Source organism: Suncus etruscus, chromosome 10 (genome assembly GCF_024139225.1).
Source record: "Suncus etruscus isolate mSunEtr1 chromosome 10, mSunEtr1.pri.cur, whole genome shotgun sequence".
Taxonomy (NCBI): domain Eukaryota; kingdom Metazoa; phylum Chordata; class Mammalia; order Eulipotyphla; family Soricidae; genus Suncus; species Suncus etruscus.
This window is the reverse complement of record NC_064857.1, coordinates 54,403,996-54,428,171: the sequence shown is the minus strand read 5'-3', so window position 1 is coordinate 54,428,171 and position 24,176 is coordinate 54,403,996. Positions and strand designations below refer to the sequence as shown.

The 24,176-nt window shown below is 37.7% G+C and overlaps 1 non-coding gene across 1 annotated transcript; it reads right to left on the bottom strand.

The window, feature by feature from the left end:
- Positions 1-23,231: 23,231 nt before the first annotated feature.
- LOC126021595 (U6 spliceosomal RNA) lies at positions 23,232-23,337 on the bottom strand. The gene has a single exon (XR_007500098.1). It is a non-coding gene; the product is annotated as a U6 spliceosomal RNA (small nuclear RNA).
- Between the last annotated feature and the right edge of the window lie 839 nt (positions 23,338-24,176).

Genomic DNA, 24,176 nt, shown 5'->3' with positions numbered 1-24,176 from the left:
TCTTCCTTCCTTCCTTCCCTTTGTTTTCTGAGTCACACCTTTTTATTTTTAATTTATTTTTAATTTTAATTTTTAATTATGAGAACAAAGATGCAAAGAAAGAGGACAAGGTAAAGTTACAGTGGCAGGACAATCACCCATAAACAGAATTCTCAGAAATTGCTGATATCTGAACTTTGAACTTTCAGCCAAAGAACATTAAGAAAAATAAAACAGAACCCATGTACAATTACTTTGTCCCGCAAGTCTCCAGATTGTAATACATAATATTTCTTAGCAGCACACAAAGCAATCTAAAGCCATAAAACTTATGTAACTCCTTAAACATTGAAGGCATAGTACTTTTTTTTACATTTTCATGCACATGCATATTAGTTTAAGTTAACCTCAAAAGTTTAAGTGGGTTGTTTTTCTTATGGATTAGAGTCAAAGGAGCACAGTAAAAATGGTGTTAGAGTGGCAATTATTGTTTGCATAAGCCCACCAAAATATGAGGGACATGGAAAGAAAAAGCCTTGGCCTAAATATAAGGAGACCCTACCCCTGAAGTTTCCTGGCTAAGACCAACTCTAGGCTCCAGGCAAACTAGTTTGTCCAATCCAGGTCATTGTCTGTAGTGCCATTACACTTTTATTTTTCACACAGTCTGTTGTTGGTATCATGTTTCTGTATTAAAGGTCCTGGAATCTGCATATCCTACATTGCAGTCAGATGGTGCAAAGCGTCCTCTCGTTTCACCTCACAATTAAAGGGCAATGCAAAGAGCCCTGTCCTGTAAGCAGGTCATTGTTGTTGTCAAGTCTTCTTAGTGTTAAGGGAAGTCTCTTTTGAGCAGGTAGATGTCAGAGCAGTGATAGGGTCTTCCCTGGTAGAGGATTGCTTCCAGGTGTTGTTATAAAAAACCTTGGATGTTTCGTAGATAGCTTCCCTGGTTCAGGGGTGAATGGAGGATGCCCATTCTTCTGATGCCTGTGCCTGGTCGTTATATCAATGTTCAGGGTGTAAGGTTCCATTGCACTACAAGATTTGTGTGTTCCAATCTCTATTAGATAAGAACTTATTTGTATGTATAGTATTTTCCAATTTTAATGTGCCTATGCAAACAAGTGCATATGGGAGCCGTAAGAACCATGTCATGGTTCAATCATAAGCATTAAACTGAGGGACTCTTTCACCAAAATTCCTTATTGAACAGCTCACAAAGAAAAGATAAAAAGAGGGTAGAATCATCACTGTAAAAGAATACTTAGTAAGAGTTATAACTGTCAAAGAAAATACACATAAAATATTCAAAAGACATATGTGTTCATTTCATGTCTTTTGAAATAGTTGGGGGTTGTTAAATCCAATGCACAACTTTGGTCTGTGATTAGAACTGTGCAGTATTGAAGTTAAAAAGAGTAAATGTGGGGTACTGATGGTTGTGGGTGAGAGAGTGAAGGAGTTACACCTTTTTTTTATAAATATATTTTTTATTTAAGTAACATGATTATAGTTGGGTTACAGTCACAAACAGAACACCCCCCCTTCACCTGCGTAACATTCCCCCCTCCCAAGGCCCCCCATCCCCTGTCTGTATTCTAGACAGGCATTCTACTACAGTTATTTGTTTTTAAGTTCAGTAAATTTTTTTTTTCTTAAAGGATATTTTTTTGAGCCCCTTTGGTCCCTGAGATTTTTCTTTCTAAACTATACTCAACAGTGTTTAGGGCATCATGTAGTGCAAGGAATTTAATCTGAACCTCCTATTAAATAAAACATGTTCAACCTTTTGAGTTATCACTATGGTCCCATATTTGAAAATGTTTTAATTAAATGTTTGGTTTAGGGGCTGGAGGGATAGTACTGTGGGTAAGACTTTTGCCTTCCATGCAGCTGACCTGGGTTCAAATCCCAAAACCCTATATGGTCCCCTGAGCCTGCCAGGAGTGATTTCTGAGAATAGAACCAGGAGAAAGCCTTGAGAATAGCCAGAAGTGCCCCAAAACAAAAAAATCTGTTTTGAGATAATCACAGATTTACATGCAATTGTAAGAATTTATACAGATTTACATGCAATTGTAAGAATTTATACAGCTTGCTTCAATGGCTATACCTGGCAAAACTTTAGTATGTCACAATAAGGGGACTGATGTTAATACTGTCAAGATAGAGTACAGTTTCACCTCTACACTTTGTTTCACCCTTTTATTCCTTCCTGCATCTTCCATTCCTGTCTTGAATCCCTCTCGTTGGCCATTTTGATTCTGTTCTTTATTTAGATTATTTTTGTAATTTCAAGAATGTTATGAAAATAAAATAATATGACATATTATTTTTTTAAATTTTTGAATTATTTTGAACTTGTTCACTTGATGTAAGTCCCTAGAGATCCATCCAACTTGTATATATCAAAAGTTCTTTCTATTTTATCATCAAGTATATATGAAGGCACATTATATCGTCATTCAGTGAAAGATATTAGAGGTGCTTATAAATAAAGCTGTGTGAATATTTGCATACAGATATTTTTGTGAACAACATACATTTCATTTATTCAGGGTAAATACTACCCAATTCTATCATTGGCTTTTTCAGTGGTTTTATGTTGTAACATAATAAACCACCAAACTATTTCTCACAGTGGTCATGCCATTGTAGTACATTCTCATTCTTTCTAGCAATGTACAAGTGATCCAATTTCTCTTCTTTAGGTGTTACTATTTTTATTATATTCACTTGTATTTTTGTCTGTGGATGTCCAATTGCTCCAGTACCATTTGTTGTGATGATTTTTCCCCTTTTTTCACTGACTCACTTTCTCAATGTTGTCAAAAATTCTTTGAACATGTGTGCTTGGGTCTATTTCTGGATTATCTATTCTGTTCCTTTGATCTCTATGTCCATCTGTTTCTAAAATCAGAATTTGTATTATTGTTGTAAGTGTGTGTGTGTGTGTGTGTGTGTTAAGCCTTGATATCGGTCGAGGGATTCATCCCCTTCATTATTTTTCAAATGACTTTAACTCTTGTATTACTCTATTTATTTTAGGTACTCTGTTTTCCATACATATATTTTAGAATTAATTTTTCTATAATTATAAAAACACTTGCTGGGTATTTTGATTGGAATGACATAAAACTTATCTTTGCAATATGAAAAATTTCATTTCTGAACACAGCATGTCTCTATTTAAGCTTCTTTAATTTTTCTTGCCAGCATTTAGAAAATTTCAGGATAAATCATGTACATGTTTTATTAGAGTTATGCTTAGGTATTTTGTATTATACTTTTGAATTGTATTTTATTTTGGGGGGTCATACTGTGAAGTACCGAGGGGGGCTATTCCTGGCTTTGCTCAGAAGTGACCATGGGCTATGTTTGGGGGACTGTATGCTGTGCTGGGAATCAAACCAGGGTTGCTGTATGCAAAACAAGTGCCTTATTCTTTGTATTATCTTTTTGGTCCTGAAATTCTCCTTAAGATTTCAGTTTCTACACATTGATTTTTTAGGATATAGAATTGCAGCTGGGTATATTCCATGTTAGAGGTGATTACATTTCAACTTAGATATGTAATTTCTCTTCCTTTATTAATCAGGCTTAATTTTTTCTACTCCTGACCTCTTTTTGTTTGAAAAATATTTACACAACCCAGGGTATATTAATATATAAAATACACAGATAAAACAAACATTTAAGCAGTATCACATACAATTCAACCAAAATCACTCACATTTTGTGTGTGTGTGTGTGTGTGTGTGTGTGTGTGTGTGTGTGTGTGTGTGTGTGTGGTAAAGTAAATAGTTTCATTTAAGGCCGGGTAGGTGGCGCTGGAGGTAAGGTGTCTGCCTTGCAAGCGCTAGCCAAGGAAGGACCGCGGTTCGATCCCCCGGCGTCCCATATGGTCCACCCAAGCCAGGGGCAATTTCTGAGCACATAGCCAGGAGTAACCCCTGAGCGCCAAACGGGTGTGGCCCAAAAACCAAAAACCAAAAACCAAAAATAGTTTCATTTAAGAAATATGAGAAGACAGAGAGAGAGAGAGAAAGAGAGAGAGGGAGAGAGAGGGAGAGAGAGAGAGAGAGAGAGAGAGAGAGAGAGAGAGAGAGAGAGAGAGAGAGAGAGAGAGAGAGAGAGAGAGAGAGAGAGAGAGAGAGAGAGACCCATGAAGTAAAAGCTTAAACAACATAATTTACTATGGAATTTGGCTTTTGGGCCACACCGGTAATGTTCAGGGGTTACTCCTGGCTATGCGCTCAGAAATCACTACTTGCTTGGGGGACCATATGGAATGTCAGGGATCAAATCTAGTTTCATCCTGGGTCAGCTGCGTGCAAGGCAAACTCCCTACCACTGTGCCACCCTAGTTTATTTTTAAACTATAGTCTGTTTCCTACAGTCTGAGGGACAGTGAACTGGCCCCCTGTTCAAAAAAGTTTGAGAAATCCTTGATTAAATTATTGAAAAAAATATGGCTTTGCAGAAGAAAAGTTTTTCCTTGTTTAATATACCATCCTTTGGAAAACCTTGTTACAATGCAATTGTTCTTTTTCCTTCAGAATATTCTGGCTTAATAGCGATTTTCTCTGGATGGGGTATGTCTCCTTAATTGAACAAGAATTAAGGACAGTCTTCCTACTTATGGCATCAGCTTGACAAAATTTCTCTTATTTATCTCAGTATCTCCTTTTTAATGGCCTTCACAGTATATAACTATTTCTTCTCTTTGGTTTTATGTTTCTGGTTGTTTTCAGGTCATATCTGGTTCTGTGCTCAGAGACAACTCCTGGAGGACTCAGGGAACATTTAGCGTGCTGGGGATCAAACGTGAGTTGATTGCATGCAAGGCAAGCTCCCTACCCATGTTGCTATTGCCATGTCCCTCTTTAGTTACTTTTAAAGATTTTTTTTTGGTCTTTAGCTTCTATTTATAATTTTTGGCTTGCATTTATTTGGGTTAATCCTTGCTGGAACATGCTGAATCTGTAGATTTATATACTTTAGTAAATTTAAACAGTGTTTAGCCACTATTTATTCAAATACCATATATACTCGATTATAAGCCGACTTTTTCGACACAAAATATGTGCCGAAAAACCCGAACTCGGCTTTTATTTGGGTCATACAGGTTATTTGATTTGGTGCGTGATCAAATGCACATAGTCTCCATTTATCTTCTGCTATCTGCTGGAGGGGTGCTACAGCTCAGTCCACTAATGGCGGCTGAGCTAAAGAGGTAGGCTGCTGAACTGAACTGGATGCCACTGAACTATTTAACCCACAATATTTATTGACACATTTAATTAAGTGAAAAACCCATTTAAAGCAGTAAAGTTGTGTAAATAATTGTTTATAAATCCTGAATCCTTATAATCAGGGGTCTTAGAGTATGAGGATTCAGAATTTTTTTTTTTTTTGGTTTTTTTTTTTGGGCCACACCCGGTAACGCTCAGGGGTTACTCCTGGCTATGCGCTCAGAAGTTGCTCCTGGCTTGGGGGACCATATGGGACACCGGGGGATCGAACCGCGGTCCGTCCAATGCTAGCGCAGGCAAGGCAGGCACCTTACCTTCAGCGCCACCGCCCGGCCCCGAGGATTCAGAATTTTTAACCATTTATTTACAATGCCTTACTGTCTTAAATGGTTTATTCACTTTATTAAAAGTTGCCATTGAATTAATGTGGTATGTTAATAGTATACAGTATATCAAACAATCATACATTATAAATGTTTTCTTTTTTTTTTTTTTTTGGTTTTTGGGTCACACCTGGCAGTGCTCAGGGTTTACTCTTAGCTCTACACTCAGAAATTGCTCCTGGCAGGCTCAGGGGATCATATGGGATGCCGGGATTCGAACCACTGACCATCTGCATGCAAGGCAAACGCCTTACCTCCATGCTATCTCTCCAGCCCCATGTATTATAAATGTAATCATGTTTTTATTTGTTTATTTATTTACTGGTTCCTTATTATTGTAATTGCTTTGGGTATATATTTTTATTTTTGAAATTTCCCAGTGGCTGCTGCATTTTCCACCTTGGCTTATACTCAAATCACTAAGTTTTCCCAGTTTTTAGGGTAAAATTAGTGGGGGGGGGTTTGGCTTATACTTGAGTATATAGGTACCTTTGCCATCTTCTACTCTCTTCTTTCTTCCAGGGACTCTAATGATATGAATATTATATATTTTGTTGTTATTTTGGTTCTGGTGCCATACCTGGTGGTGCTCAGGGGACCATGTAGTATAGGAGATGGTGCCCAGGTCTCCTGCATGCTAAGCATGTACTTAGCCCATTGAGCTCACTCTAGGCCTATCTTTGTAATTGTAGTTCATTTTCCTAATCTACTTTTCTCTCTCTCTCTCTCTCTCTCTCTCTCTCTCTCTCTCTCTCTCTCTCTCTCAGGACTTGTCTTCAATTTGATTCTACTATTGAACTCCTTTAGCATGTTTCTATTTATTATATGTAAGCCTTATGATTTTTGTTTGTTTTGGGGCCATATAAGTAGTACTTTGTCTTATACCTGGCTCTATGCTCAGGGATCACTCCTGATGGTGCTTGGAAGACCATATTGGATATTGAGATTAAACATCTATTAATTTCATGCAAACTGCAAGCATCTAACTGCTATACTATCTCTATGGCCCCATGCCTTATAACTAGTTCTTTAATAAGTAACTTCTCTTTATTATTGATTGATATTTTAATTTTTGCTTCCAATTGCATATTGAAATTCTTATTTTTTTTTCCAGAGTCCACAATCAAGCAGTGGTGGATGAGATTAATGATTAGGCCTTCATGTGCTGAGGCCCCACTGTGGTGCCAGGAGGTATGCAATATGTAGGAATGAATCAGTGCTTTGCAAATGCTAGGTATGTGCTGTACCATTTATGTGTTCTCCCTGGACCCTCTAAGGTTTTAATTTTAATTAATTAATTAATTAATTATTTAATGATGACTTCTTAAAATTTTTTGTTATGTTTTCTAGAACATTCATATTTTTGGTATTTTCTCACTCAAATTGTGACGGGGATTCTTGCAAGATGATAGATTAGAATTTTGTCTTAGATATTGTATCATGAGGTGAATGTTTCTCAACCTTTTTTACTTTTTCTTTTTTTGGTTTTTGGGTCACACCTGGCAGCGCTCAGGGGTTACTCCTGGCTCCATGCTCAGAAATCTCTCCTGGCAGGTTCAGGGGACCATATGGGATGCCGGGATTTGAACCACTGACCTTCTCCATGCAAGGCAAATGCACTACCTCCATGCTCTCTCTCCAGCACCTCAACCTTTTTTTCAACAGTGCCTCAGCTTTCAACTTTCCTGTGGCACCCTGTCCTTCTGATTTGCCCTCTAGACTCATCCTAGGAACCCCATTGATGCAGTTTCTCCTGTGGCCCCTGGAATATTCTGGAGGTCTACAGTTGAGAAATAATAATCTAGATCATGTATTTTGATTTCATTGTTTTTGTTTTTGAGCCACACCCAAGTGGGGCTCAGGGCTTACTCTTGGCTTTGTCCTCAGGAATCACTTTTGGGTGCCTGGGGTGGAACATGGGTTGGCTGCATACAAGGAAAACACTCTGTCCACTGTACTATTGCCCCAGACCCATGTATTTTAAATTTTGAAGAAGGCAGCCTCCTTGTTTTGGTGTAACTCAGGATAGGATGAGTGTTTTATCTATATCTATCTGGGCTTTGAAAACATGACCAGGGCAACACAACAGGACCAGGGCAATAGTGGGCACTGACTATATATAGATAGTTAAATTTAGTTTTTGTTGGTGTGAGACCCTGGATTTGGTTTAGATACCTAAGACCCACCCATTTCTGGGAGGGATCTTGGGAACCGGATATTAGGTGTGACCTTACCTGCAAGACCCGGCCCATTCTTGGGAGGGGTCTGGGAAAAGTTAGATAAGCCTTGGACCGAGGGGATTCGCCCTTTCGGCCCTGCTGAGCTCGCTGGCTTTGGGGCCTTTGTGTTCTGGTCTTTGACCAGCATGGAGCCCAAAGGGAAGATGGCTGAAAGGAGTTTAGATGCAGGGCCAAGAATAACTAGTGCTTAAAAGGTTATGAGATAGGCCACACACATGTGGTGAATAGGGCATAAATAAAGTTAATGCTTCCTGAAGCCTGCCTGTGAGTGAGTCTTGATTACGCCGATTACCTGGGCCTGGAACCTGCCGGTTCATGGGGGTTGCTGAGCCACGTGGCCTGGGATGGCAAAAAGAAATCCATCGCCATCCACCGCCATCCAGCCCCATCGTTATTTATTTCACACAACAGTTTTCTCTTAGCTACACGGAGCCCACCCAGTGAAGCAGGGTGCAACTCACATTTCTTTGTGTGTCTTAATAGTGGATGTTTAAGTTCAGCTTCTCACTGGACCTCATTGTACTAGAGAAAAGGGAGGAATTGAGCTTTATTTATGCAAGGAGAGTGTGAAATCTCAGCTTCTTCCTGGATCCTGAGGTCATGTAGGGTGGGGCTATAAGGATGCTCACTTGCCCTGTTCAATGTTGACTCAGTTTCATTGGTGCTCAACAGAAGAGGAGGCTTGGTCATAGCTGGACCTCCAAGATACCAGGGGTGAAGAGAACCTTGTTTTGCTTTGCAAATACCGATGGAGAAGAGGAGAGACTGAGCTCACCATTGCCTTGGTTGGCAGGTCCTTTGGGTGGAGTCAGCACTGCCTATTTCTACCAAGCAGGGACTCTTAGCTCCCGACTTAGCCTCACCAACACTCCTGGCAGGAAAATGAGAGTGTGCCATTTAATTGCATAGAGTGAGGAGGTGGAGGGAAGATCCATTTCCCCTATAAACTCTACAAGGCTCTGATCAAACTGCCAGGGGTAGGTGTGAATTTTTTCATGGGTGTTTGGCTGGAATAGGGCAAATGAGGCCAATGTCTTGTTTTGGACAACTCTTTTGTATACTCTCTTATTAGAGTACAGACTTTTCTAAGAGCTTTTGTCAGTACTGGCTTTTAGTTATGGGTTGGAAGTTTCTGAAATACCCTGTCTAGTGTATGTGTGAGGAAGGAAACACAAGGGACTCTCACTGTGGAGGTCTCTAAGTTCCAAGGACTCTAGACAGATTGTATTCATCTTTCAACTTTTCAGAAACATCTCATTCTATTGGTTGAACAATGTCAAAGATTTTTCATTGGTGTGTGTGTGTGTGTTTTAATTTTTTTAATTTTGGGTTACACCCGGTGACATTTAGGGGTTACTCCTGGCTATGCACTCAGAAATCGCTCTTGGCTTGCAGGACCTTATTGGGACTCCAGGGATTGAATCAAGGTTCATCCTGGATCAATTGTGTGTGAGGAAAGTGCCCTACCGCTGCACTATCGTTCAGGCCCCACGTTTGTGCGTGTGTGTGTGTGTGTGTGTGTGTGTGTGCCTTACAGGTAGGGTTCAGGCACTATATTATACCAGAGATCAAATGAGGAATAACTGCATTAATGGCAAGTGTTTTTTTTTTTATCTCCTGTTCTATCTCTTTGATCCCTTCCAGAGATTTTTAGATAGGACTAGGGAGACTGGATAACTCCCTCTTTGTGGAACTGAAAACAAACAAAACCCCCAAAACATGTTATTTTGAAGCAAAGCAGCATCTGTGCAAACAAGATACTCAGATACTCTTCTCTAAAGGAACTTGTGATTGCTTACTATAACAATCTGTGAGGAACATTAACATCATCTGAACTAAATAATAAAAACATATATTCCTCTTAAAATTCTGATGAATCTCAGCAGCATATGTGAAAACAAGTTTAGAGTCACACTTCCCTGTACAAAAGGCGCCTCTTATTTTGAAGTAGGAAAAACAAGATAGATTCATGTAGAATTTGTGGCAACTAGGCTCAAGTCATAGAATGTTCTCAAAAGTTTCTATTATAAAATTAAAGCAGGTCAAAACAAATCCAACTGGCTTGGGAAAAAACAAATCCAAATCAATAGGCATCTATACAAGTGTAGATATCTTTTGGTTTTGTTTTGTTTTGGGACCACACCAGGTGATGTTCAGGGGTTACTCTTAGCTCTGCACTCAGGGAATCACCCCTGGCAGTACTCAGGGGACTATATGGGATGTTGGGCTTATTTCTGGTGGAACTCAGGCCATATGAGGCGCCTAGGATGGACCTTGGATTGACCACGATCAAGCATGATAAAGCATTGTACCTGCTATACTATTGCTCTGGTCCTCAGGAACTTTAGTTAAAATTTTTAGGTACATATAGAACTATGTATAGAACTATTTTATATAGAACTGGTTTATAGAACTATTACTGATATAGTTTCATTCAAAAACACTTTACCATCTTTCAGCACCAACTCCTTTTCCAGAGTAAATACCTTAACTATTATCATAGTGCTCTGTTTCTTGTCTTATGCCCCACATCTAGCACTGCCCTTCTCCCTCTACCTCTCAGTGGCAAGTTTTCTATTTAAGGGCATTTTTCATGTTCTTCATTTCAATTACTTTTGAATTTGTTTCATCTTATCTGTGAACTTTTTCAAGAAAAGTGAACATGAGTGTGGACGTTGGACCTGGAATTTGGATTTCTGAATGGATTTTAACTAAGACCAAGACTAAAAAGGGAATTAGATCTTAGAATAGTATTTTAAACCTGTATCTGCCTTCAAGACCTACTCATTGGATATGCACTTTGTACCCAGACTTTAGGCTTTCGGATGACCCTGAATCTTAGACCTTAACATAGATCTTGGATTGAGATTTTGTCCTTAGACTAGACATAGTATCTAAGTCTTGGATTTGGATTTTTCTAGGGCCTAGCTTGATCTTAGAATTTGTTATGTGTTGTAGAGAAAAACTGAAAGCCTTTCCCCTAAGATCTGGCACAAGGAAAGGATGCCCCCTCTTGCCACTCCTATTTAACATAGTACTGGAGGTACTTGCCATAGCAGTTGGGCAAGAAAGATAACAAGGGCATCCAGAGAGGAAAGGAAGAAGTCAAGCTCTCACTGTTTGCAGACGACATGATACTATACTTAAAAAATTCTAGGGGCCGGGCAGTGGCGCTGGAGGTAAGGTGCCTGCCTTGCCTGCGCTAGCCTAGGATGGACCGCGGTTCGATCCCCCCGCGTCCCATATGGTCCCCCAAGCCAGGAGCAACTTCTGAGTGCATAGCCAGGAGTAACCCCTGAGCGTCAAATGGGTGTGGCCCAAAAACCAAAAAAAAAAAAAAAATTCTAAAAGCTCTACCAAAAAGCTCTAGAAATAATAGATTCATATAGCAAAGTGGTAGGATAAAATTAACAAGCAAAAATCAGTGGCCTTCTTATATACAAATAATGATAGAAAAGAAATAGAAATTAAAAACCCTATTCATGGGCTGGAGAGATAACATGGAGGTAGTGTGTTTGCCTTGCATGCAGAAGAACGGTGGTTCGAATTCTGGCATCCCATATGGTCCCCGAGCCTGCCAGGAGCGATTTCTGAGCTTAGAGCCAGGAGTAACCAACCCCTGAGCGCTGCCGGGTGTGACCCAAAAACAAACAAACAAACAAACAAAAAACCCTATTCACAATAGCACCACAGAAATTCAAATACCTTGGGGTCAATTTAACTAAAGAAGTTAAAGACTTATACAAAGAAAACTATAAAACATTGCTTCGGGCCCGGAGAGATAGCACAGCGGCGTTTGCCTTGCAAGCAGCCGATCCAGGACCAAAGGTGGTTGGTTTGAATCCCGGTGTCCCATATGGTCCCCCGTGCCTGCCAGGAGCTATTTCTAAGCAGACAGCCAGGAGTAACCCCTGAGCACCACTGGGTGTGGCCCAAAAAACAAAAAACAAACAAAAAAAAAAAACATTGCTTCAAGAAATAAAAGAGAACACACGGAAATGTAAACATATATACCCTGTTCATGAATTTGGAGGATTAAAATCAATAAAATGGCAACACTCCCCAAAGCATTATATAGATTTAATGCAATCCATTTAAGGATATCCATGAGATTCTTTAAAGAAGTAGATCAAATACTCCTGAAATTTAAACATCCAAGAATAGCTAAAGCAGTACTTAGGGAAAAGAAGATGGGAGGCATTACTTTTCCCAACTTTAAATTGTACTACAAAGCAATAATCATAAAAATAGCATGATACTGGAATAAAGACAGACCCTCAGGTCAATGAAATAGACTTGAGTGTTCAGAGAATGACCCCCAGACATACAATGAATTAATCTTTGATAAAGGTGCATGAAATGCAAAATGGAGCAAAGAAAGCCTCTTCACCAAGTGGTGTTGAGACACTGGTCAGCCACATGCAGAAAAGTGAATTCAGACCTCCATCTAACACCATGCACAAATATCAAATCTAAATAGATTAGAGACCTTGATGTCAGACATGAAACTATAAGGTATATAGTAGAAAATGTAGGCAAAACACTCTATGATACTGAGACTAAAGGCATCTTCAAGGAGAAAACACCACTTACCAAACAAGTGGAAGCAGAGATAAAAAATGTGATTACATCAAACTGAGAAGCTTCTGTATCTCAAAGGAACAGCGTCTAGAGTAAAAAGCTATTCACCAATAAATAAAACAAAAAGTAAAAAAACTAGTCACCAATACCCATCAGATAAGGGGCTAATATCTAAGATATACAAGGTATTGACAGAAGAAAACAAGAAGAAAAAAATCTAAACATATCAAAAAATGGGGAGGATAAATGAACAGACACTTCCTCAAAGAAGAAATACAGATGGTCAAAAGGCTCATGGAAAAATTCCTACATCATTAATAATCAGGGAGATGTAAATCAAAACAATAGTGAGATATCATTCCATCTCTGTGTGCCACAGAGACTGGCACACATGACAAAGTATAGGAACAACCACTGCTGACATGGATGTGAAAGGAAAGGAAATCTCATTCACTGCTGGTGGGAATGCCATCTAGTCCAGCCTTTCTGGAAAAAAATACGGATATTTCTCAAAAAACTGGACAATACACTCCCATATGATCCAGCTATACTACTCCTAGGGATATATCCTAGGAGCACACACACACACACTCACAAACAAACAAAACAAAAGTGCCCTCTGCATGCCTATGTTCAATGTAGCTCTATTTACAATAACCAGAATCTGGAAACAACCCAGATTCCTGATAACAGATAAGAGGCTAAAGTGGCTAAAGAACTGTGGTACATATACACAATGGAATACTATGCAGCTGTCAGGAAAAATGAAGTAATAAAAATTTTCTATATGTGATGGACATGGAAACTATTATGCTGAGTGAAATGAGTCAAAGGGAGAGAGCTAGAGACAGGATAGTCTAACTCACCTGTGGGATTTAAAAGACAGTATGGCAATAATACCCAGAGACAACTGAGATAAGGGATGGAAGGTATGAAGCTTACCACAAAGAGTGGTTAGTGCAGCTAGAGAAATAACTACATTAATAACTATCATTACAATGGTAGTAAGTGAGAGAAATAGAATGCCTGTCTTGAATACAGGCAGGGAGCGAAGAAGGAGGGAGATGGGGGACTTTGGTGGTGGGAAGGTTACACTGGTGAAGGTGGGTATGCATTTTATGACTGAAACCCAATTACAAATGTTTGTAACCATGGTGATTAAAGAAAGAAATTATTTAAAAAATAAATAAAATGAAAGTTTAAAGTGCTTTGTTTCTAGTTCTAATTATTGCATATGCTATTATGTATTGGATAATTATTGCTTTCACTTTATGAGACCCACATAATGCAAATTTGATCACTGTTGGAGTTAAAATTCATCTCTAGCTCTCTCTAGCCATTTTTACTGACCTTCAACTTTCTCTGGTTAAAATGCTACTGCTTTCAACTATTTTTAGACCATCTGTTTCCTCCTTAGTTCTTCTCTCATTCCTTGTCCTTATTCTTGGGGAGATAAGAAGACAGTATATATAATCTTTGTGGAGGGACTTTCATCCTATATAAAAAACATTATTTAATCCCCTGGAATAAATGAAATGTTCACAGTCAAAGCTGAAATGGCTTGTTAAAATAATAAACTCAAATGTAAAAAAAAAAGAATTTGTTATGCATTATAGACCTAGATTTTGGATTCGAGTCTAGAAACTTGATTTGGACCTTAATCTTAGGACTCAGATCTGGACTTCCACATGATTATTCACTTTGCAACTAAGATTTTATACTCAATCCTTTATCAAAATTTGAAAAATTTTAATAATGGTATTGATCTGGTCCTAAGCATTGAACCTGGACTTAGGGTATAGATTTAAATTCACCTGTTCAGATGTAGAGAAAGTTCTGGACCTTGAAACTGTCTTTGGGGATGTCTGAGACATTGATGTTGAACTTGTAATTTGCTCATGAGTTGTTTTTCTTTTTAAATAATTTTTATTGTGACCAATGGGAATTACAAGTCTTTCACAGTTATACTTAAGGTACATAGTGACAGTGATGGCCATGAGTTTTTAAAACATTTAAAACATTTAGTTTCTTACACTTGCTTTTAGAACTGAACTTGTCTTCGGATTTTGTATTTATGTGTTAGTCTAAACCTAGTCAGGAACCTGGATCTTGAACTTTGGTATTGTCCCTCTACAGACAATCTGCATTGATCTAAAGTTATGAACCTGGAATTGGACTTGAACATTGGAAGCCACACTTGATTCTTACATGTGACTCAAAAATATACATAAATCATTCTAGTTATATGTACATATATGTATATGTATATGGTCTAGAGTAGGCTGTCAAGCAATACTTAATAGGCCAGAGGTTCACTTCTGAACTTCAATCAGTTACTTGGGCTAGTAGTTCAAGACAGGATCTCAAAAAGCAGTGGTGTTCAGGTCCTGTGGTGCTGGGGCCACCAGGGCCATATCTGATGATGATTAGGGGCTTCCAAGACTATATCTAGGGGCCATGATGTTTGGGTGCATGGAAGGCATTTCTAACCCATTTCTCCCCAGCCCATAAACTATACTTCCTCAGTGCATTATCTTTTCACTTGTAAATCAAATCTCCAAATCTCCAATATGTTCCTACCTCATTCTTTACAGTTGATGCCATTTCGTATTTTACTAAGGAAGTCGATAAAGTCAGAAAAGACCTTTCCTAGGTTTCCATCACATACCCATAAACAGAAATGCTTGCATCTGGGTCCAAATGCTCTTCTTTCACTTTATTCTAACAATAAGTTCTCCTTCTTCAAACTGGTCTAATACTGGTCTAGTACATATGTACTAGGTATTCTATATTGACATCTAAAGTATTCTGCTTCAGCAGTTCTCTCCTCTCATTCCTGTTTCATTTTTTTGTTCTACTGGATATTTTTTATTATCAATAGCCAAACCTTCTTATGTTTTTCTGGTCTTAAAATATTTACCTTTTGCTATCTTTTTTCCTATTGACTATACACCTTTTTCCCTTTACAGTAATATTTGGAAATCTTCAGTGCTCTTAATTTCCACAATTATCTCCTTTAAGTTGTCTTTTTTATGTCTGCATATTTTTTATTGTTATCAATAATATCTTTATTTAAGCACCACAATTATGAACATGTTTGTAGTTGGGTCTCAGTCATAAAATGAACACCCTCCTTGACAAATGCAATCTTCCTGCCACCAATGACATTATCATTTTCTTGTGTCCTCTTATTTCTTGAAGCAGTATTTTTATAGTTTTCTTTGTATAGGTTATACATCTCTTTAGTTAAGTTGACTCCAAGGTATTTGAGTTTCTGTGGAACTAATGTGAATGGGATGTTTTTTTTTAATGCCCATTTTTTTTCTCTATCATTATTTATGTATAAGAAGGCTTTTGGTTTTTGCCTGTTAATTTTGTAGCCTATCACTTTGCTATATAAGTGTATTATTTCTAGAAGCTATTTGGTAGAGTCTTTAGGGTTTTTTTTTAATATAGTAGCATGTAATCTGCAAACAGTGGAGAGCTTGACTTCTTCCTTTTCTATCTGGATGCCCTTGATATCTTTTTCTTGCCTAATCACTATGGCAAGAATTTCCAGCACTATGTTGAATAGGAGTGGTGAGAGGGGGCAGCCTTGTCTTGTACTATATTTTAGAGAAAAGGCTTTTATTTTATTTCCCTTGAGTATAATATTTGGCATTGGCATGTGGTAAATGGCCTTGGCTATATTGAGAAAAGTTTCTTTTATTCCTATTTTATTGAGAGCTCTTATCATGAAGGGGCATTGGACTTTACCAAATGCATATTCTCTGCATCTATTGATATGATCATATGGTTTTTATTTTCTTTTTGTTGATATGGTGTATTATGTTGATTGAATTGTGTATGCTAAACTATCTGTACATCTCTGGAATAAAACCTACTTGGTCATAGTGTATGACCTTTATGGCATTGTATACTATTTACTAGGATTTTTTTTTTTTTTGAGGATCTTGCGTCTGTGTTTATCAGGGATATTTGTTTGTAGTTTCCTATTTTTGCAGCACCTCTGTCTACTTTTATAATCAGTATGATGTTATCTTTGTAACAACTGTTTGGGAGTGTTTTTGTTTCTTCAATTTCCTGGAAGAGCCTGAAAAGGATTGGTAGTAGGTCTCTTGAAAGGTTTCAAAGAATTCGTTAATGAATCCATCTGGGCCTAGGCTTTTGCTTTTGAAAAGACTTTTGATTACCATTTTAATTTCCTTAATAGTGATGGGTCTGTTTAGATATGTTAGATCATCCTGGTTCAACTATGGAAGATAGTTAAGAGTCCAAGAATTTATCCATTTCTTCCAGGTTCTCTTGTTTTGTGGCAGTGTTTTTCAAAGTAGTCTCTAATTATTCTTTGAAGCTCTGTAGTATCTGTAATGATCTTCCCTTTTCATTTCTAATTCAGTTTATTAAGTTCCTCCCCTTTCTTTGTGAGTTTTGCTAGTGGTTTATTGACCTTGTTTATTTTTTTTTAAAGAACCAATTTTTTGATCTTTCAAATTGTTCTTTGGATTTTCACTTCATTAATTTCTGCTCTAAGCTTTGTTATTTCCTTTTGCCTACCTATTTTTGGTTTGTGTTGTTGATCACTTTCTAATTTTATAAGCTGTGTCATTAAGTTATATATGTCAGGCCCTTCTTCCTTCCTGATATGTGCTTGCAAAGCTATAAATTTTCTTCTTCTTCTTCTTCTTTTTTTTTTTTTTTTTGGTTTTTGGGCCACACCCGTTTGATGCTCAGGGGTTACTCCTGGCTATGAGCTCAGAAGTTGCTCCTGGCTTGGGGGGACCATATGGGATGCCGGGGGATCGAACCGCGGTCCGTCCTACGCTAGCGCTTGCAAGGCAGACACCTTACTTCTAGCGCCACCTTCCCGGCCCCTAAATTTTCTTCTTAGTATCACTTTTCTGTGTCCCAAAAATTCTGATAATTTGTGTCTTTGCTCTCATTTGTTTCTAGGAATTTTTAATTTTCTTTTTGATTTCATTTCTGATCCACTGGTTTTTCAGTATTGAACTGTTTACTTTCTTTCTTTTTTTTTTTATTTTGATTTTTGGGTCACACCCGGCAGCACTCAGGGGTTACTCCTGGCTCTACGCTCAGAAATAGCTCCTGGCAGGCTTGGGGAACCACATGGGATGCTGGGATTCGAACTACTGCCTTACCTCCATGCTATCTCTCCAGCCCCTGAACTGTTTAATTTCTTTTTATAAATATATTTATTTAAATACCTTGATTACAAACATGATTATGGCTAGGTTTCAGTCATTTAGAGAACACCCCCTTTCACCAGTGCAACATTTCCATCACCAATGTCCCAAATCTCCCTCCTCCCCACCCCACCCCTGCCTGTACTCTAGACAGGCTTTCTACTTCCCTCGTTCATTCTCATTGTTAGAATATGAACTGTTTAATTTCTAGGTCTTAAAGTTTTTCTTCTGTGACCCTTTGTAGTTCACTTCTAATTTCAGCATATTACGATCTGAGAAGGTAGTCTGTACAATTTCTATCTTCTTGATTTTATGGAGGTATGCTTTATGGGCCAGCATGTGATCTGTCCTAGAGAATGATCCATGTGAATTGGATAAGAATGTGTATCCAGTTTTCTGGGGGTGGAGAGCTATATATATATATATATATATATATATATATATATATATATATATATATATATGTTCAAGTGTCACACTATTATTGTGTTGTTATTGATGTCTTCTTTTAGATTTGTCAACAATTGTTTTAGATATTTTGCTCATCCCTTATTGGATCCATATATGTTTAGGAGTTTTATTTTTTCCTGTAGTACATATCCCTCGATTATTACGAAATGTCTATCTTTGTTCCTTATAACTTTTTAAAGTCTAAAGTTTGTGTCATTTGATATTAATATGGTTAGTCCAGCTTTTTATTTTTAGGGAGTTGTTTGCTTGGATGATTATCATCCAACCTTTGATTTTGAGCCTGTGCTTGTTCCAACTATTCAGATGTGTTTCTTGTAGGCAGCAGAATGTTGGAGTCAGCTTTTTGGTCCATTTTGCCACTCTGTGTCTCTTAGTGCATTTAGTCATTTGACATTGAGAGAGATAATTGTTATAGGATTTGGTGTCATCCTACCAGTCTAGTGTGTCTGAGTTTGATCTGTCTTGTCTTAAAGTAGACCTTTCATTTTTTCTTTTAAGGCTGATTTTGTCTTTAGAGTTTCTGAGCTGATCTTTATCTTTGAAGATATGTATGCTTTCTTCAAATCTGAATGTGAGTCTGGCTGGGTGAAGTATCCTAGGTGAAGCATTCATTTAGTTGAGTTTTGTCACTATATCCCACCACTGCATTCGTGCTTTGAGGGTTTCTTGGAAAGATCTTCTGTAAATTTGAAGGATACTCCTTTGAATGTTATTTATCTTTTTGACCTTGCTGCTTTTAGTATTCTATTTCTATCTGTGGGATTTGTCATTGTGAGTAGGATGTGTCTTGGATTGCTTTCCTTCAGATCTCTTTTAGCTGGTATTCTTTGGGCATGCAGGATTTGGTTGCATGAACTATTTAGCTCTGGGAGTTTCTCTGTAATGATGTCTTTAACTACTAATTCTTCATGGACATTTTCTTTCTGGGTCTCCAGGACTCCAATAATTTATTACGTTATTTCTGTTGAGTTTATCGAAACTTCTATTTTTTTCTGTTCACATTCTTTGAGGATTTTTCCATTGCCTGATTGTTTTTAAGGCAATTTCCCAATCTCTTCTGTTGTATAGAGTTGTTATGCATTTCGTCTTCTAGCTCACTGATCCTGTCCTCAGCCAATGTTATTCTGTTGAAGAGGCTTTCCAATGATGTTTTAATTTTATCTACCAAGTTTTTCATTCCTGTTATTTCAGTTTGGAGTTTTCTCATTTCTATTTCCATATCTTCTTGATTCTTATTTGTGGTTTATTCAGATCATTCCATGCTTTTTCTGAGTTCTATGAGGATCCTCCATATATCTTCTCTAAATTCTATCTGAGAGGCTAAATAGGTGGTCAGCATTTTTTGGGTCATAGGAACTGCCATCTTCATTCACTATGCCTGGTGGAGACCTGAGTTATTTCCCCATTGTCGCACTTGTATTCTGATGTTTTCTACCTGTTGTACTGGGGTACAATAACTAGGAAATGTGCCCAGAGGAGGAGCAGAGCTGCTGGGCTCTCTGGCTCTGCCCTTCATGGGTGGCAACAACTCGATCCTTTTGACGTGGCTTCTGCAGGAACTTCTGGGCAGAGTTGGTCCCAACATCAGCAGCTGCTGGTCTCTCTTTTAAGTTGCCTTATACAACAATTCTATCACTTTTATTCTCACCACTGCCTTTAAACTGCTTTTTCTTTTGTCAAGGTCACCATTGCTCTCTATCATGCCATATATAATGACTAACTCAAAGGTTTTAAACTATATGACCTAATACAGACTCCTCGCTTAACGACCTACCTGCTTAGTGACTGCTTGCACTTACGACCATCTCTTCACTGTTATTTTATTTTATTTTAAATATCCTTTTTCCATCTTGTACACGCTACAGTACAGTACTGTGGTTTTTGGTGCTTTAATGTACCTACTTTACTAACTTAATGTTCTGTAATACATTGCAGTTCTGTGTGTAAATTACACAACCTATGCAAATTAAAGTGTAAGTTTTCAGTTTGATCTTTCTTGTTATTTTACTTATTCAGAATACTGTAGTGTCAAGTACTATGCATAGACTGTACTACTGTATACAGTACATGCAGTTCCTCACTTAACGACCAATTCACTTAACAACCAAGTTGTTGAAACGGAACTTGGTCGTTAAGCAAGGAGTATCTGTGTATGTATTTTATGTAATTAGCTATAGTCTTCTCTTTGCAAGGCCTGGGGATACATGGTATGTGTGATCTCAGGTGGAGATACCAAGAAAAATTCTGGAGTTGTCTTCTCTGAAGCTACAATATTCTTCTTCAGACCAAATTTCTTTACAGGGTAGCTTTTTTAATGCATATATATATTTTATTTAAACATCTTGATTACAAACATGATTGTGGTTGGGTTTCAGCCATGTAAAGAACACCCCCCTCCATCATCAGTGCAACATTCCCATCACCAATGTCTCAAATCTCCCTCCTTCCCACCCCACCCTGCCTGTACTCTAGATAGGCTTTCTATTTCCCTCATACATTCTCATTGTTAGGATAGTTCACAATGTAGTTATTTCTCTTAACTAGCTTTTAATTAATTAAAAAAGGCTAAAAATGAAAAGAACTTCATATCCATATAATTTCAATTTTATAAACCGTTTGTTTTTATATTCATCAGTAATCCTGTGGTCATGAAAAAATATTCAATTGTACTCTAAAGATCTTTGAACTATTATTTTAAAGTTTTAGTGGTAAGGTGAAGGTATGTATGTACTTTTTTAAGAATTAAAAATGATAGGAGCCGGGCGGTGGCGCTGGAGGTAAGGTGCCTGCCTTGCCTGCGCTAGCCTAGGACGGACCTCGGTTCGATCCCCCGGCGTCCCATATGGTCCCCTAAGAAGCCAGGAGCAACTTCTGAGCGCATAGCCAGGAGTAACCCCTGAGCGTCACGGGGTGTGGCCCAAAAACCAAAAAAAAAAAAAAAGAATTAAAAATGATAAACTTGGATGAGTTGGCCCCGTGATACCTAGCTCACCCTTCTTTTTTAATGGTTGTAGCTATCTATTTATCTATCTATCTATCTATCTATCTATCTATCTATCTATCTATCTATCTATCTATCTGTCTGTCTGTCTGTCTGTCTGTCTGTCTGTCTGTCTGTCTGTCTGTCTGTCCGTCCGTCCGTCCTTCCTTCCTTCCTTCCTTCCTTCCTTCCTTCCTTCCTTCCTTCCTTCCTTCCTTCCTTCCTTCCTTCCTTCCTTCCTTCCTTCCTTCCTTCCTTCCTTCCTTTCTTTCTTTTATTTTTCTTAAAAATATCGAAAAATGGAAGAAAGGGGAAAAAAGAAAGAAAAAAAGTAAAAGTAGAATAGCAAGCACACTTGTGAAATTTTTTTTTTTACCTCTAATGAAGTCACTAATACAGTGGCAGAAAGTTTAGTAAGCTCTTTTGGTTATATATCCAGTCTGTTAAATTGAGGTATTCCTTTAGGGGTGACAGCATCAAATAAAGGAAGTTGTCTAGAAATTCAAAGCACTATTACTGATAAGATGACTTTTAGGGGCATGTATTCAACTGCCAGGCCTTCTAGAAGAAGGAAGATAGGGTGCTATAGAGGGTGCCTCCAAAAAATATCTGGGGATAACAGCCCTCAAACTGGCATACCCAATATGTGGTCAGATTGATGTTCCTGGAGGGAATCTGAGCAGGTGACTGCATTTGTGGGCCTAGTTTCTCACAAACCCTTCTTAAATTTCTCTGGGGTAAGTCTAGAAATCAAACTCTGACTTTCAAACATGGATTATGATTCTTGGTCAAGTCTGGTGCTATTTTGAATCTAACTTGAACATAACCATTTTATTTTTTCCTGGTAGCAAAGTAAATTTTTGGTCTTAATTTTTGTATCGAGGATTCTTTTCTATCATTGGGCCACAAACCTTTGATTAAATCAGACTGATCTCAAGCACCATGTTCAGAAATCACTCATGCATGTTTGTATATATGATAAAATTTTTTTTTGTCTGCTGCAATTTGGCACTCTACAAGATCATGTTCAGCTTCAATGATTCATGAGAAAGAGCTCAACAAAGATGTTATTCTTGTAGTTCTAGTTTGTTATAGTAAAGGAAACAGGGCAAAATATCAAGAGGGCAAAACACATAGGGCAAAGTTCAGGAAAGACTGGAATTGAAGTTTGCAGTTGTACTTTTCTGGGGGAAAATAATAAAGATAGCATTTATTTCTGCCAGTAACAAATATGTGATAATATGTACAAAGTACTGCCATCCAGGGAAACTCCTCCAACCCTGGGTGTCTATAATTTCTATTAGGGGCCAATAATATAGATATAAATGATTTCATAGATTGCTTTTGCAGAGATCTAGTTAAGAATGTTCACTCTAAATCACGTTGTTAGCATAGACAATATACCTTTAAGTAAACAAGACACTAAGCAGGGCATTTCAAAAGTTCTGAGATTACCTTCCAGAAGATAGAGGCAAAGAGCCAAACTTTTCTTTTGGCTAGTTTCATCCTTTTATTTCTCAACTGTTGATAATGCTCTTTATGTTATTTGCTTCTTTGTACAGCAATATGCACCTAAATCATTGACAAATAGAAATCGTGCAAATAGAATTCTGTGCAAAGCAAACATCCTGCAGTGGGAACAGCCCCGGATCAAGAAATATCACAGTAAATACCTTTTTTTCTTTTTCAGATCCTTGACATTGTCTTTATTTGTGTGTGTGAAGGTACTTAACTTACTGGAGAGCTTATGATGAGAAGCCCTGTGCTGATTTTTAGGCCATTTTCAGATCTGATGAACAGTGACTTATTCGATAGACATAGATAACTTGTTTTAGAAACAAGAAAAGTTTTAAAACAAGAAAGTTTTAGAAACAGAAGCACTTAGTCTTATAGGTATGACTGCCTCCAGCAGAAGACTGGCAACATTTACATGTGGAAGAAGAGAGGCTAAAACTCTCTTGTCTGGGTGTCCAACATTGTCTTTATTTGTTCATGAAAATCTACAGAAGGTCCAGTGAAGCAAGAGGACTAATTGGCCTATAGGTGTTAGTGGCTACTTTCAACTGATGTTTCAAACATGAGACTTGGCTCTTTTTTGTATATAAAATTTTTTAAAAAGCTCCATTCCATTTTTTTAAAATATGGAACGTTTCATGAATTTGCGTGTCATCCTTGTGCAGGGGCCATGCTAACTTCGCTGTATCATTTCAATTTTAGTATATGTGCTGCCAAAGCGAGCACTCCACTGTATTTTTTAACTTGTAGGCTCTACTCTTTAAGGGGAAGAATTTTAGAAAATAATTGGTCATACATTACTATAATAATTCCCAGAGACAATAAAGTTTAGGGCTAGAAGGACTGGCTCACGATATGAAGCTCACCACAGAGTGGTGAATGCAGTTAGAGAAATAACTACACTAACAACTCTCATGACAATGTTAATAAGTGAGAGAAGTTGAATGCTTGTCTTAAATACAGGCAGGGGGTGGGGAAGGAGGGAGATGGGGGCATTGGTGGTGGGAATGTTGCATTGGTGAAGGGGGTGTTATTTTTATGACTGAAACCCAATTACAAACATGTTTGTAATCATGGTGCTTAAATAAAGATATTAAAAAGGAAAATAATTGGTCATATAAATTGACCATTGTGTATTCTTACATAGGTATGCCTAATTCACCTATAGACAACCTACTATGAATAGATGCAAAGCATTAAATAACTGAAATTTGCTTCATGTGAGAGAGTGGAGCTATAACTTCTAAACAAGGTTACTGGCTTGTTTAAGAACTTTTCAATAAGCCTAAATCTGTCTTTAAAAGTTTAAACCAGAAGGAATTTAAATAGCAATGCATCTAGAATGTCACTGCATTTATTTTGTACTTCATGGTTGCTTTACTTTCTCTCCATCAAATCTTAAGTTTCAAAATATGTGACATTTACCCTATTATTTTTCTAGTGGATTTAAAAGTTTCTCCGAGCAAATAAATTGGTGTATTTGACTCTCCATAGGTAATCATAAGTAATACAAACTCTTAGGTAAAAATAAAATATATGTAATAAGTGACTAGGGGGATAGCTCA